A 14,109-nucleotide genomic window follows, 5' to 3' on the forward strand; every position below is an offset into this window, starting at 1 on the left:
ATTTGCTTTTGAGATTGCGATGCGATGTTGCCACGTTATTCCAGTTTTCTTGCACTTTTTTAGTAATAGAAAGATCCGAAAAAGAAATCCCATTAAGGTTATTTTTAACATTTGTGTTATAGTTTTGGAAATTTTATTCTACTCTATAAAATTTTATTGACGATAATAAGATGGACAGTAGTACAATCGTAAGAAATATTTATGGCTCACAGCAGTTCATTCGAATTTGTCTGAGAACATTTAGGTAGTTGCACTGATAAAATAATGGTTATTTCCGTTCATGAGTAACGACCTGGATTATTCTGCTTTCTGGGGATTATCGGCACGCGACAACTTAAGTTATAAATATCTCTTGCTATTGTACTACTGTCCGTCTCGTTATTGCCAATAAAGTTTTATAGGGTTCAATGAAATTTCCAAAACTATACAATATTTTGTGGATAGATGAAATTAAATTTTCATGTATAGAGTGTTTATAAAAAAAATAATTACTTATTACAATCCTCAAATGTCTATATTTTAGTTTTCTCAAATAGAACACCCTGCATTTTATTCTGTTTTTTGTTCCCTTTCTTTTTTGTTAAGTATTTTCTATATTTAAAGTTGATAGTTACCCCCTGCAGTTCGTTACTTTTTAAGACACATCGACATATTCAAAGATAAGAACAACAAAGTAGAGTAAGATACAGTAATAAAACATCTGTGTTTGGTCCCACACCTGTCATATTTTAAAAAATCTGAAATATCGTAATTTGAAAATTGTAAAGTTTAAATTTTTTATAGACACTCAGTATATTAAAACTCGATTTAATTGACACCACACCAAATCGCCTATAAATATTTAATAAATAGAAAGAATAGGTCTGTCCTGTCTTGAAGTCCGGTAATGTATCTAAAGTTGAAAATTACAGACCGATTTCCCTCCTTTCCAATTTTTCTAAAATTTTCTAATTAATTCTACATTCTTATATCTATCCTGTAGTGAAAAGTTACATATCATAGCATCAGCATGGTGTTTAAATTGTAGATTAATAACGACAAACCTTTAGAAAAAAAAACATTTAGCAAAATCAGTCTTATCTTAACAAGTACTAGCCCCGCCCACCCGCCCTTTATTGTCTTAGAGCGTATGTGCTTTGGCAAAATGAGTCTTATCTTAGAAAATGTCAGATTTTTTCCGCCAGTTGGTTTAAAACCTTGGAAGTTAACTGCCAAATGGTGAGTTGAGGGGTCTTTTGAGTCAATGTAGGCCACTAAATTTCCGATCTCAATGAGAAAAAAAATTCTTCAGTCTGTTGATATAACAACGATCTTATAGTTTTTGAAAGTGGAGCAAATTAGCGGCACTTTTTTCTTACACCGTGATAGGTTTAACTTATAGGGGTGAAAATAGAACAAATTAAATTTCAAAGAAGCTGCCGCAATTTCTTCTACGACCAGCAGATGACACCGACAGCCACAATTCCACACCACCCGAGACAACAGGATTGAGAAGCTTAGCAAGGCTTATGAATTGCACTCACGGTCATTGCCACGATTACGCCGAGTGACGTAATTCCTTCTACGACGAGCAGATCATGCATACAGTCGCAATTTCACTAAACCCGTGACAAGAAGACTGTCCCGAGCCACGTACTTACATTCGCGAAACGAAACTTATTGCTCTAAAATTGTACATATTCTTCAAGAGATTATTATAACAGTGTAGATAAAACTCTAACAAAAATTTGTTACCGAAAAATATACACGCTATATTAAAATTTCGATAAGTAAATTTTACTTGAGATTTACAGCTTGGCATACACTTTATTTGTGGTTTAAAACCGTATTCGTGTTTTTAATCTTACAACTATGTATAGATTATCATAAAAGCAACAGCAGCATAATTTTTAATTTTAATGTTCAAATAAAATTGCGTTTATGTTTATCAAGCGTGAACATCGTGTGATTTAGTTTTTGATGCAAACTGTGCAAATAATACGTCACGTGAATTGATTGTAATAAATATGAAAAATAGGCAACCAACAATTCAGATTTTAGTAAAAGTGTTCGTTGTTTTCAAAAGGCGACACATTTTAATCAAAGTAATTTTGCTGCGGTCTAAAAAGGCTAGAAAGCATTACAAACAAGTTTTATCTGATATTTCTTGGATCAAATTATGTATTCTTAGTGTAAATTATATGTATAAAACACACTCCGACTTTTTTATTGCTATCGTACGATTTTACTTCGTTATATTACCCACATTTATGCTAACGTTCTAATTTCACTATATGAAGGGCTGTGTTTATACTTGACGGTTGCGTTAAGGTGGCACCACATTAATTATCAAATTTCCACGTGAGGTCTTACAAAAACGCCGCAATTTATATTCATATGTGGAGGGTGCGACATAAAAAATGTACGTAGCCGGATTAGGGTCACATTTAATGAAGCTGTGCTAAAAGCGTTTGACCAAACAACATGGCCGATCGAGACACTTGAAATCGGCGTTGGGGGTCTTTGTGTAATTTAGACAAATTGCGGATCGAAGGTTTCTACCGCAGCAGAAACTACAACGATTTATTCTTTCTCAGCCGGAATAGAACAACGGGGAGGAAACGACACTGCTTGGATTAAGAATTATTCGACAAAGTTGGGATGGAACAAGAGTCAAAAGCAAGGCTAGAAATTAAAAAATATGGTATAAGCCTGCAGCCGAAACAAGAAAATCGGTACAAAAATAAATTAGATTGAGGCGGACTTGAGATATATTTCATTTTTTTAACAGTTGTGAATGATGATATGAGGCTGGATCTCGACTGCGGTGGGTTTAATTTTTCAAGCGATTGCGATTTTTGCCGACAGTTTATTGCGTATTATGGTGCTGGAGCAAATAATCATAACTTTATCATCTTGCTTAATATTTCGCGCTTTGCAGTTTCGATAGAAAGCTCGATGGAAGGATAAATTTTGTGGAGTCGGTCCGGATGCTATAACGATCAGGCTTTTTGGGCCGTAAAATATAAAAGTTTACAGACACAACTAACGCTGACTGTGGAAAGTCCTGAGTGATACTCGGCGCGGTGCCATTAACTCAAATACGCCATTATCCTTGCAACACCGAAAAAAATTAGCAAGCTTTCGACATAAATTTTTCTTATATATATATAAGAATTCAAAAATAAGTTTAAAATAAAAACCACCAAAGCCTGAAGTTTGTGGACCTTTACTATGCAACATCTAGTTTATCTTGTGTTTGTAAGTTTTACAGCAATATATTAACAACATTGTACTTTTATTGTCCTAGAAACAGTTGGTAATTTATTATCTACATTTAGAAGTTTTAACGAAATAGATAAGCAAAGTTGCACCACTTTTCAAGTTCCAAGACGCAAAAATTTTTTAAATGAGCAAACTAATGTCATGATGTGGTTTACCATTTGATTCAATTATTCTAGCAAAAAGCCTTGTTTTATTTTCAAATATAGTTCAAGGCATATTCACACAACACATTCTGAAACTTTTCAGGAGGTCGCTACCAAACTTACCTAAGCGTAGGTTGAGAATGTAATATTTCACCTATATTGACGTGGAAGCTTTTAACTATCAAAGTTTTTATGGTTTTTGCGAAACCCATCTGCAGGTCGCTTTTTATACTATTACTACTAAAATTGAAATGTTGCAAAACGCCGCCACATAAAACCTCCACCTAGCCTCAACACATGTAACGTAATTAAGTCGGGTGTGTCATAAATAACTCCAATTAAACATTCATCTACCCTAATGCAGATGTTCGTTTTGCAATTAGTTCCCCAAGTTTGAGCAGGAATATTTGGATTTGACAAAGGTGGTAGCAACATGTGGCAAGACGTTCGTCTAACTAACCTGCGGTTGCTAAAATTAATGAAATCCTAAACCAAGAGATGTTTCGATCTTGGCACGTTACAAAGTCCCACTAAATAGTAAACTTGACACAAATGCCACGGAGTGATGCAAGTTGTGTGAGGACTGCTGACGTGCCAGAAAATATTTTTCAATATCTTTGAGTGCTTGCAAGTTCAAGTCCAATTTATTTAAAAATATCAGATTTCCAATCCTGCTATCAGATCCTGTTTGGACGTCTAGCCGGATCCGAGTTCGGGTTTTGCCAGCAAAGGCAAAAGCCCGAACTCTTTGCTTTATCGCGAGGATGAAGGACACAACTGGAAAATGATCGCATTATTTTTAAAAGTTTCGAGTTTTGATATCTGCGTAGTTCACGTTTCTGTAAAACGTATTCGTTGTGGCACGGCTGGTTTGAGGTTTGTTGTGGAATTTATTGATCTGTTGGTAATAGAGAGGAGCTCGTCTTCGTGACTAACTCCAGTTAGGCTAAAAATTAAATTTAACTAAAATACTGGGTGAGTTGGTGAAGGTGAACCGAACCTATATCTTTTTTATTAAATTAGTCTGAACTGCTATTTTCTAACGATTGTGCACGACTCGACTTTCTAGCAAACCCGGTTCAAACCGTCTTCTGTCTTAGCCGAATTGGAAAATTTTGAAATATTGAATATCGGAAGAATTCGCTAAGTATAAATCTATCAATAACTAGGATATCATCATCGGAAAAACCAAATGAAAATGGAAATATAGCGTGTAATCCGAGTCAGACGCATCTGGATTTTGTGCGAGAGATATTTGAACTTCAGGTTTTATTGTTTACATTTTCTAAACGTTTTTATTATGAAATTCGAAGATATAAATTTGCTTTTTAACACTATAAAGTCGTAAAATTGAAAAAAATCGTCTATTAAAAAGATAAATATAGAAATTATGAGACAACAATGGAAAAATTATTATCAAGGGAAGGGTAGGTGTGAATTTAATAAGATAATGAGAAAAAAGTCGGTGGAAGCGTGTTGAGTCGGAACCAGCGAATGCAAGAAAACCGTTGTTAATTTCCTTTATAATATCTGTTTTACAAGCAAAGTTGGGTATAAAGAAAAATAAAAACAATGAAACTATTGACCGAAAACCACATGCAAAGTGGTAATTTTCAGCCAGCAAAAAATTAAAGAAAGTTGCTCAGTTTTATGGCCTTTTTAAGTTGTTTTCACTTCTACTAATCGCATAAGTTAATACAAAACTTTGTATTTGTGGCAACGAATCTATAAAAAAAGCTCAGTTTATACTTGAAAAGTTTATAAGTGTTATAAACTTGATTTAACACTTTATAGTATTTTTTCTGTCTTTTTAAAAAATTGTATTGATTTTTAATAATTGATATTTGTATCAGCTATAAAGCAAAATGTTTAAGTAACTGCCGTTTGAAAATTGTATTATTCGTTGTAGACGGAGTGTAATAACAATAACGAGACTATATTTCCCAATTTTCTGGAAATTGGGTGAGCCATTTTTGGTTTTACATTAACACAAACGCATTTTTCCAATAAACCATAAATTCAGAACAGTAAGCGGAGAGCACCGATGATTACACTCATTTACGATTATTTCTGCTAGTCTAATTTTTTTTATTCCAAAAAAATATTTCTTGCTACTTTGGAACGAAAGAAAAAACGATATGTTCTTAATAAAAAAAATGGTCCAAGGTTATTTACACCCCCTGAAGTACAGAGAAGAATTTCAACTTCTTCGACAAATTATAATAATATATTTTAATCTGAGTGCCTCCCTTCATTACCGCAGTGGTAATGAAAGATCGTTATATGTGTCTAATAAACAAATAAAATCAAGGTAGATTCATAAACCACAAGTATAGGAGTCCATTAATTCATAAAATTTGGTTAACCTTAATTAAGCAATATAACGAACGGACATCATGAAATTGATAGTGGGGATGGTTAGACAAATTTTGGTTAGCGTTTTACTATCGGCACTATACTCCTAAAATACATATAAAATTTGACGATAAACGGTTCAGTAGTTTCTGGATAAAAAAATCGACAGGCAGGAACGGGAGACCACTTTTTTCGTACTCCACAGATCAAGAAATGTCGAGAGAACATGAAAGTAGCCAAGGATATAATGTTTATGATCTATTGTTTATGGAGGTACAACAAAAATTTCGGATTACTTTTCTTTTATTAAATGCAAAATAATTGCTACATGAAATTTATAAAAATTCTTATTTTTACCCAGAAATATATCAGACCAGAAAACTAGTCAGTGTTTCTCAAATGTAGGATAAAATACCCTCTTTCTATGCCTGTCTTTCTATCTTTTTTTCTGTCTCTCTGTCTTTCTGTCACTTCAACATTTGGTCCCTCTATCTTTTTATCATTCCGTCTTTTTGTTCTTCTGTTCCCCTGTTTTTCTGCTCTTCTGTCTTTCTGTCCTTTTGCCTTTCTGTCATTTTGCTCCTGTGTCCTCCTGTCTTACTGCCCCCTACCCATCTTTCTGTTCCTCTCTTTCTTTCTTTCTCCTCTTCTATCTTTTCCCCTTCTGTCTTTCCCCCTTCTGTCTTTTCCCCTTCTGTGTTTCCTCCCCTTCTGTTACTCGTCCCTTCTGTCTTTCCCCCCTTCTGTCTTTGTCCCCTTCTGTCTTTCCACTCCCTTCTGTCTTTCCACTCCCTTCTGTCTTTCTTCTCTTCCGTCTATCCCCCCCTTTTGTCTTCCCCTCTTCTGTCTTTCCCCCTTCTGCCTTACCCTTTCTGTCGTCCCCCTTCTGTCGTCCCCCCTTCCGTCTTTCTCCTCTTCTGTGTTTAGCTTTGTCTTTTTCGCCTTCGGTCTTTCGCCCCCATTCTGTCTATCTCCCCTTCTGCCTGTCTGTGCCCCTTCTATCGGTCTGTTTTTCTCCCCTTCTGTCTGTCTGTTTATCTTCCCTTCTGTCTGACTGTATCCCCTTCTGTCTGCCTGTCGCCCCGTCTCTCTACCTGTCGCCCCTTATGTCTGCCTGTCCCCTCTTCTGTCTGTCTGTCTCCCCTTCTGTCTGTCTGCCTCTCCTTCTATATCTATATTGCTTAAAAAATCACCGAGAAATTTTAGAAAATTTTAACAGATTTTGACTTTCCGAGCTAAGCTAAAGTTTGTTCACCATGTCATGAGCCCTAGAGTATGAAAATCAACAAGTTGATGACGTCCCATCAAAATTATTTTAGTAACGTCATTTTAAATTTTATAAAACAACATACTTCTATACTTGTGGTTTATAAATCCACCTTGATTTTTACTCCAGGCATCCACATTTTTGCAAAAAAATCCAAATTGCGTCATCACATCTCTCTCCAGTACAACAGCTCTGACTTGTGGTGAACTTTGTGACCGTACCGTAAAAATGTTGCTGGTTCGATTGACCCATTGGTCGTAAATTTTTTTACGCTGTGACTAGCGCTATCTATTTTTCTTTTATTAGTATTGCACGTCCACTGCACATCCGGAATTGACATACGTGATTCATTTTGGACCGTTCACCTGATTTCTTCGCATTTTTAACGTCACAAATAAAATTTCGCAAATTCAAATTTTATAATTTTTCAAAGAAGCGGGATTTACTGAGCTTTACTTCAGGGGCGAGGGAAGTGCTGTCAACCAATATTTGTATTTTACTTTTAAGTCAGGAGTAGTTATAGAGGCGCCTAGCTCAATTTGACTTCATTTGACCTGAGCTAGGAACCCCACTACTATTTATCGAATATTTATCTTGCCTTGGGCTGGGCGTACCCGACACAGAATCTGGGCTCGTAGCCCTACTACTTTTTATCGAATGTTTGTAAAATGTGTTTTATTTAAATGCAAGAAAACTGCCGGGTGTGGGATTCTAACCCACGCTCCCTTTTGAGAATCAGAGCTTAAATCTAACGCCTTAAACAGCCTTGCCGACCTGATTACACTTAATTGTTCTATTTATAAATCTGTACTTTACTACCAAGATATATGAGAGGATAGGCGGGATAGAACTCGAGTTTGCGCAAAAAAGGTCCTTCGACCGAGCACAAGGCAATGACAAATCTTCGATAAAAAGTAGTGGGGCTCTTAGCTCGGGTCAAATGAGGTCAAATTGAGCTAGGAGCGCCACTATATAACTACTGTCAGGCACATCGAAAAATGCAATCAAATATTAAGGTAGATTCCAAAAAATGTTTATTCCCAGTTAAGACAGCAAGTATTTTTGCTCATAGAGGCACAGAAAGCCTAGAAACGGGGTGTTGTAACAAATGTATTACAATTTGGCAACAAATTGGTTAATTTAAAAAAAAAATTTGGTCTAAACTGTTACAGACAAACTACCCTTGGCCTCGGAAGAGTGGCCAGACACATGTTAACGTTCTTTTTCATATATTTTGTTTTTACATGAAAAAGGGCATTAATCTTCAGTTGACATCGTTAACTTTTTAGTGGGGATAAATACATCAGTTCCTATACATACATTGATAAAAAATAGTGCTCTATTTCCAGAATTTTGGAAAAATAGGATCAACTAGTTGTGATTCAATGTATAAAACATCCTGTATGAACAAGCAAAGTCACATATTTAAGGTCATTTTTAAACCCCAATGTAAAAAACAGCAATTTTATTTGCCATAACAAGTCTAAACATACTTGAAAATATAATACATACTTTCTAATTTTTTAACGAATTTCTTGAATCTACAAAAGCCAGAATGTGGAAACAAATGAATGAACCCATTTCAGTGCAATTTTTTGTTTGTCATCGCCTTGTGCTGGGACGAGGTAACCCCGAATCTGGCCTCGTAGTTACATTACTTTTGTAAAAACGTTTGTAAAATGTGTTTTACTTAAACCCAAAAAAAGTGTCAGGTGTGGGATTCGAACCCACGCTCCCTTTCGAGAATCAGAGCTTAAATGTAACGCCTTCGACTGCTCGGACAACCTGACCTCAGTTAGTTGTTTTATTTATATATCTGCACTTTCCTACTAAAGTATATGAGAGGATAGTCGGGGTAGAATTCGAGTCTGCTCAAAAGAGGACCTTCGAACGAGCATAAGAAGATGACAAACGTTCGATAAAAAATAGTGGGGCTCCTAGCTCGGGTCAAATGATGTCAAATTGAGCTAGGAGCCCCAATATATAACTACTGTCAGGCACATCGAAAGAATGCAATCAAAGATTAAGGTAAGTTCCAAATAATATTTCTTCCCTGTTAAGACACAAGTATTTTTGTTCATAGAGGCCCAGAAAGATAAATACGTCAGTTTCCATACATACAGTAATAAAAATAGTGCTGTATTTCCAGAATTTTGGAAAAATTGGATCAACCAATTGGGATTCAATCTATAAAACATCCTGTATGAACAAGCAAAGTCTCATATCTAACCTCATTTTTAACCTCCAATGTATTTGTCAAAACAAGTGTAAATATACTTCAGAACTCATAAAATTCGACAGAAATAAGATTTCTAGCTAAAATTTGAAAAAGCTTGAAAAATAAATTTTACAAAGTTTTTAACGAATTTCTTAAGGCCATAATGTGGCAAAGAAACGAATGAACCCTTCTCAATGCGATTTTTTTTTGTTTGAAAGCTGGTTTAATCGGGATAGTTCCTAGCTATGTTTAGTAATTCTCACTTCAGCCACTTCGGGATGATCAGCCTATAACAGAATTGGTGTAGGAAACGTCGCGTCGACCGTCGCAGCAAATCTTTTAAGAATTTCATTGGTTGACTTTTTGGTTTAAAAATGAAGAATAAATATATCTTTTTTTTGTAATTATTAAATTAATATTAAAACTGTAAAATTTTGTTGTACAATTTTGATTTTTTTTTTCAAAAAGTTACATGACAGAAGTTGATAATAACAATTATAAATAAATATATGACCATACTAATTTAAGAAGAAGTCATAAAATAAGAGCAATTTTCAAGTACCTGACAACATTAGTGTAGTAGTTTTCAAGATTATCTATAAATTAATAAGATATGTAATAACTTAATAAGACTTTAATTGGTAATAATAATAATAAATATGATATGATAAGATCACCAGCAGACACCAAATAGACGGAAATGGCAGACTTAGGGCCGGTTGCATAAACGCAAATCAAATTGAATCTCTGATTAACTCCATAGTAACGATTGTTATTATCATAGTTACAATTGTTCTTAATCAGAGATTAAATTTGATTTGCGTTTATGCAACCGGCCCCTAATTTTTCATTTTCTAAGAGCAAAAAAACTCGATTTTGCATATCTCAAGTGCTTCAGAGCGTTTAGAGTGCTTAAAACAAGGTGGAAAGTTCATTCATAGCTAACATTTTATCGTTTTCTTGGTATAAAATATTGCACGCGCCCTTACAAAAAAAAACATAGAACGTAACGTCGCATTGAAAGATTTATAAAATAATCGACCCAGAACAACATCCAAAATAACACTGACTCATCGACATTAAGTATTAGAGTATAATTAAAACCCGAACATATTTATTATTTTTATGTGAATTTAATGCACTCGAACTTTGTTCAGATTTCTGCCTGCAGCTTTAAGTTTACACAAAATTTCAAATGTTTGCAGATTTTAGAACCTTTCAGTGTTACGACGGCACATACCCTTGAAAATGACTTCTTCGCTTCAAACCGCTATCTCCTCGAATAGCCCTATAGCTACATCCACCCTCCACACTCTTCAAGTTTAAAGTAACCAAAGTCATCACCCTTAAAGCATAACCATATCTCCCCCTCGAGGTGCAGCTTTTTATGACGAGTAGTGAACGATGACTAAACTATAAGATCTCCAATTTGTTATTTGGCCGCTTGGAGCCATGCAACCTATAAGTCAGTCTGGCTGGCAAGGATACTTTTTCGCCCTTAGAGCGCCCCTGTTTATCTCCCCTTCGCACTTGGTGTAGATCTCGACCATGTCTTAAGTCGCGTTTGATTTTATTGTGGTATTCAAACAAGCAGTACGTTATGGAGCTGTCAGTATAAACTAGTGCGAACTGTCGTCATAAATATCAATAACGAAATTTCATGCTTGTACAACAAAATTGCCGGTGCACATTTAGGGCTTTACGTTGCTGTATTTTATTTTCAATGTGGGACGCCGTGAAAAACGAGCTGTTGTAGACCCCGGATTTTCCCCGTATCTAGCCTAGACCGTTGCCCCGGAGCCCGAAAGAAACAAAGCTCGGGAGAAATTCATAATCATAAGCGTCAAGGCGAAATCCTTGAGATTTTCCCGCTATTAATTTCTTTCGCGAAGACCGAGCAGGTGGACGTGTCCTGATTAAAGCTGCATTTGTCAACGAGTCCTTGCTCCAGTTTTGACTGCGACGACGTTTTGAATGTGGGCTAAATTTAAACAAATTCCATTCATCCTTAGTAATTGCTTTTCCGGTTTCGATTAGTTATCAAAGCAGTTAGGTCACTAATTGCCCGCAGTTACATTCTTCCTGAAATTGAACATGTTCCAAAGCTCGAGAAAAAGCACATTTAAATTGCAAAATAATGAAAGGAATATCTGATGGGAGAAAACAAGGCCCGAGACATGGTTGTAAGCGTGAGGGGTTGCTGCTTGTTGGGGTTTAAATGTGAATTATTCACTTGGTGGCGGCTGATGGCAATAATTGTCTTGAATCAATGTGGCATTTTGCTGCATTGTTCTCTTTATTTTCGGGGAAATGTCGGCGCTTCCATTCAAATCTAATTAGGATGCTTATGTTCGCTGAATGGATTTACAGTTACATGAATACTCAAATGTACCCATCGACAATGGCACCACATTGTACGATAATAACGTTATTTGGGAAATTATGGCCCTGCAAATTTAAACAAAAAGCAAAAACAGACACTAAACAATGTGACGGAAGCATATTCATGTTTGTCTCTTTTGAAAACCCGTTTTATCAGAAGTGTGTAAATTTGTTCTAGTTACATGTTTCTAGTTTTGTCGCCTTCTGGGACGTGGTGGTCACAAAATTGAGGTTTTGGTTATTCGAAAAAGCCGTAATACAGGAAAAGTTTCCCGGACTGGATTACCAGTGCGAACTATGGAATTGAGTTGCGAAACTTTACTTAATTACATTTTTTAAACCACGGGATTTAAAAATAAAAACTGCAAAAAGCTTTCGGTACGAGTTAGGTTTGCTACGAACTTTGTGCAACTTTGTGTCATTCTTATTTGTTCTAGTTTTAGAGAAAGCGTCAAGAGTCTAAAGCTGAAATGTGACAACACCTTTGTTATACTTTGTAACATATCATAAAAATGTGGAAGGACATATTGTAATGTGGTTATTTTGACGAAGAGCATTTTCTCTAGGTGTGTTCTGAATTGAGTGACAATTTTTATTTCTCGATAACGAAACGGATAAAACCGTACTTATGTTTTACTGTGTATTTATAGAGACGTTGGCCAATGAACGCCCACATTAAGAATTTTATTGCAATGAATTGGTAACAAAAACAGATGTTAACATCAAAGTATATATTTTGGGCAAGACTTGGATACAACAATAGATTATTTTATTTTTTCAAATAGATACTAAAACCGCCAGAATAAAAATTAGACGACTTTGAAGGGTGCATGACCTGGCTCCTATATTTTAAGGATATTTAATGGTTACGGAATTTTTATAGATAGTTTGCCTAACAGCCATAAAAATGATCTCAAAATCCATAAAAAATACAAGATAAGTTGCACAAAACGAAATTTTACTCTTTTATGACATTGATTTTTGATGTTATTCAGACAAACAAAACTATTTCGACGATTTTTAAAGCGTTTCATAACTTCGGTCCCGATGTTTGTTGTGGATTTTAAATTTAGATTTTTCACACGCATAGTTTGAGTGTTTGACACTGATTTGAAAATATTTTCGGAAAATTTCCAAATCTATTCGACGTTAATGTATGTGTTTTTTGTTTTAGAATGTTACTTTAATTCCCGGACACAATGTAATTTGACGTTTTATAACTCCTAGAATTTGTGTCTTTTGTCGTCGGTCGTCTGTTGGTTGTTTATTTGACAGACAATAACAGAATTTTAAGAATATCGTGTAGATAATAAAACGCAAACCAAAATTCGTGCAAGTATTCCCACCAAAAATTTGGTGGCGTCATCTGAATATTTTGCTGAGCTAATTCTATTTAAAGTTTGCAGAATTAATTTTTTCTAACCTTTTGCAAGTAAATTTTTAGAAATAATGGAAAATTTATCAACAAAATTTGCGTGCTCTTGAGGGCTAACACGAACTTTACTTACGTAACAAATCTCTGAATGAAATCAAATATTTTTCAATCCAACGGACAATGTTTCTAGTAAAACAAAGACAGGAAATTTACTTTCAAAATCGATTTTTATGGCTAATTTGGAAATGATTTCCAATAAAATCTTCAATATTTTCTCAAGAAAAAATTGCTATTATGTTATTAGACAGAACTTCTCTCGCCCCTAAAGCTCTCCTGACTTGTTTATTTATATTTGGTCTGGCGTGGAGTGTCAGTTCGCACTTGTCCACCGATGATATGAATTCGGAGACTTTACAAAGGATACTTATGTCAATTTCGACATGTGCAATGTATCAATACTAAAAATTATTGTAAGGTTATTCAGACAGAACTTTCTTCGCCCCCGAAGAACAGTCCAACAAATTCCGCTTCTTTCAAAATTATATACATATATTTTTTTGTGGTAACTTCCATAACTTAAAATAAAGCTATGGGCGAGCTGTTAAACTACAGGTAAAGAAGCATGTTATGCGTATATTTTAAGTGAATTTTTCATACCAAAATTTTGTTATGACATCATCAAGATATTAGCAAATACACTATTATTATCAATCTGAATAACTGCGTATAATACTATAATAAGAGTACTGTTTTCTCAAATTTTCGGGAAAATATGTCAAATCGGGTTTGATTTGATCAATAAAAAAAACTGCAACCCGCCGGCATCGATCCACTGACCTCCAGTCTCCAAAGAAGGTTAGTATTATGTTTCTAAGGATTTAGACGTATTAAACAATAAAAAAAATAACAATTATAAACAAAATCAAGGTAAATTCATAAAACACAAATACACTAGATTATATTATTTTTTAAAACTGAAATGGAGTTTACCAAGAAAAATTGAAGTGAGGTGCGGTTGGTGATGATCAGACAAATTTTGGTTAGCGTTTTACCATCTATACAATTTTCCTAAAACACATAAAATTCAACAACAATCGGTCCAGTA

The 14,109-nt window shown here is 34.9% G+C and overlaps 1 protein-coding gene across 2 annotated transcripts in view; it reads right to left on the reverse strand.

Annotated features, from left to right (window-relative positions):
• Positions 1-14,109, reverse strand: part of LOC135133533 (inactive dipeptidyl peptidase 10) — a 274,882-nt gene that overhangs the window by 150,431 nt on the left and 110,342 nt on the right. The gene's annotated exons all lie outside the window — the stretch shown is intronic.

The sequence above is a fragment of the Zophobas morio genome, unplaced genomic scaffold (genome assembly GCF_036711695.1).
Source record: "Zophobas morio isolate AGI-343-1 ecotype UQ-CSIRO unplaced genomic scaffold, CSIRO_AGI_Zmor_V1 ptg000022l, whole genome shotgun sequence".
In the NCBI taxonomy this organism is placed as follows: domain Eukaryota; kingdom Metazoa; phylum Arthropoda; class Insecta; order Coleoptera; family Tenebrionidae; genus Zophobas; species Zophobas morio.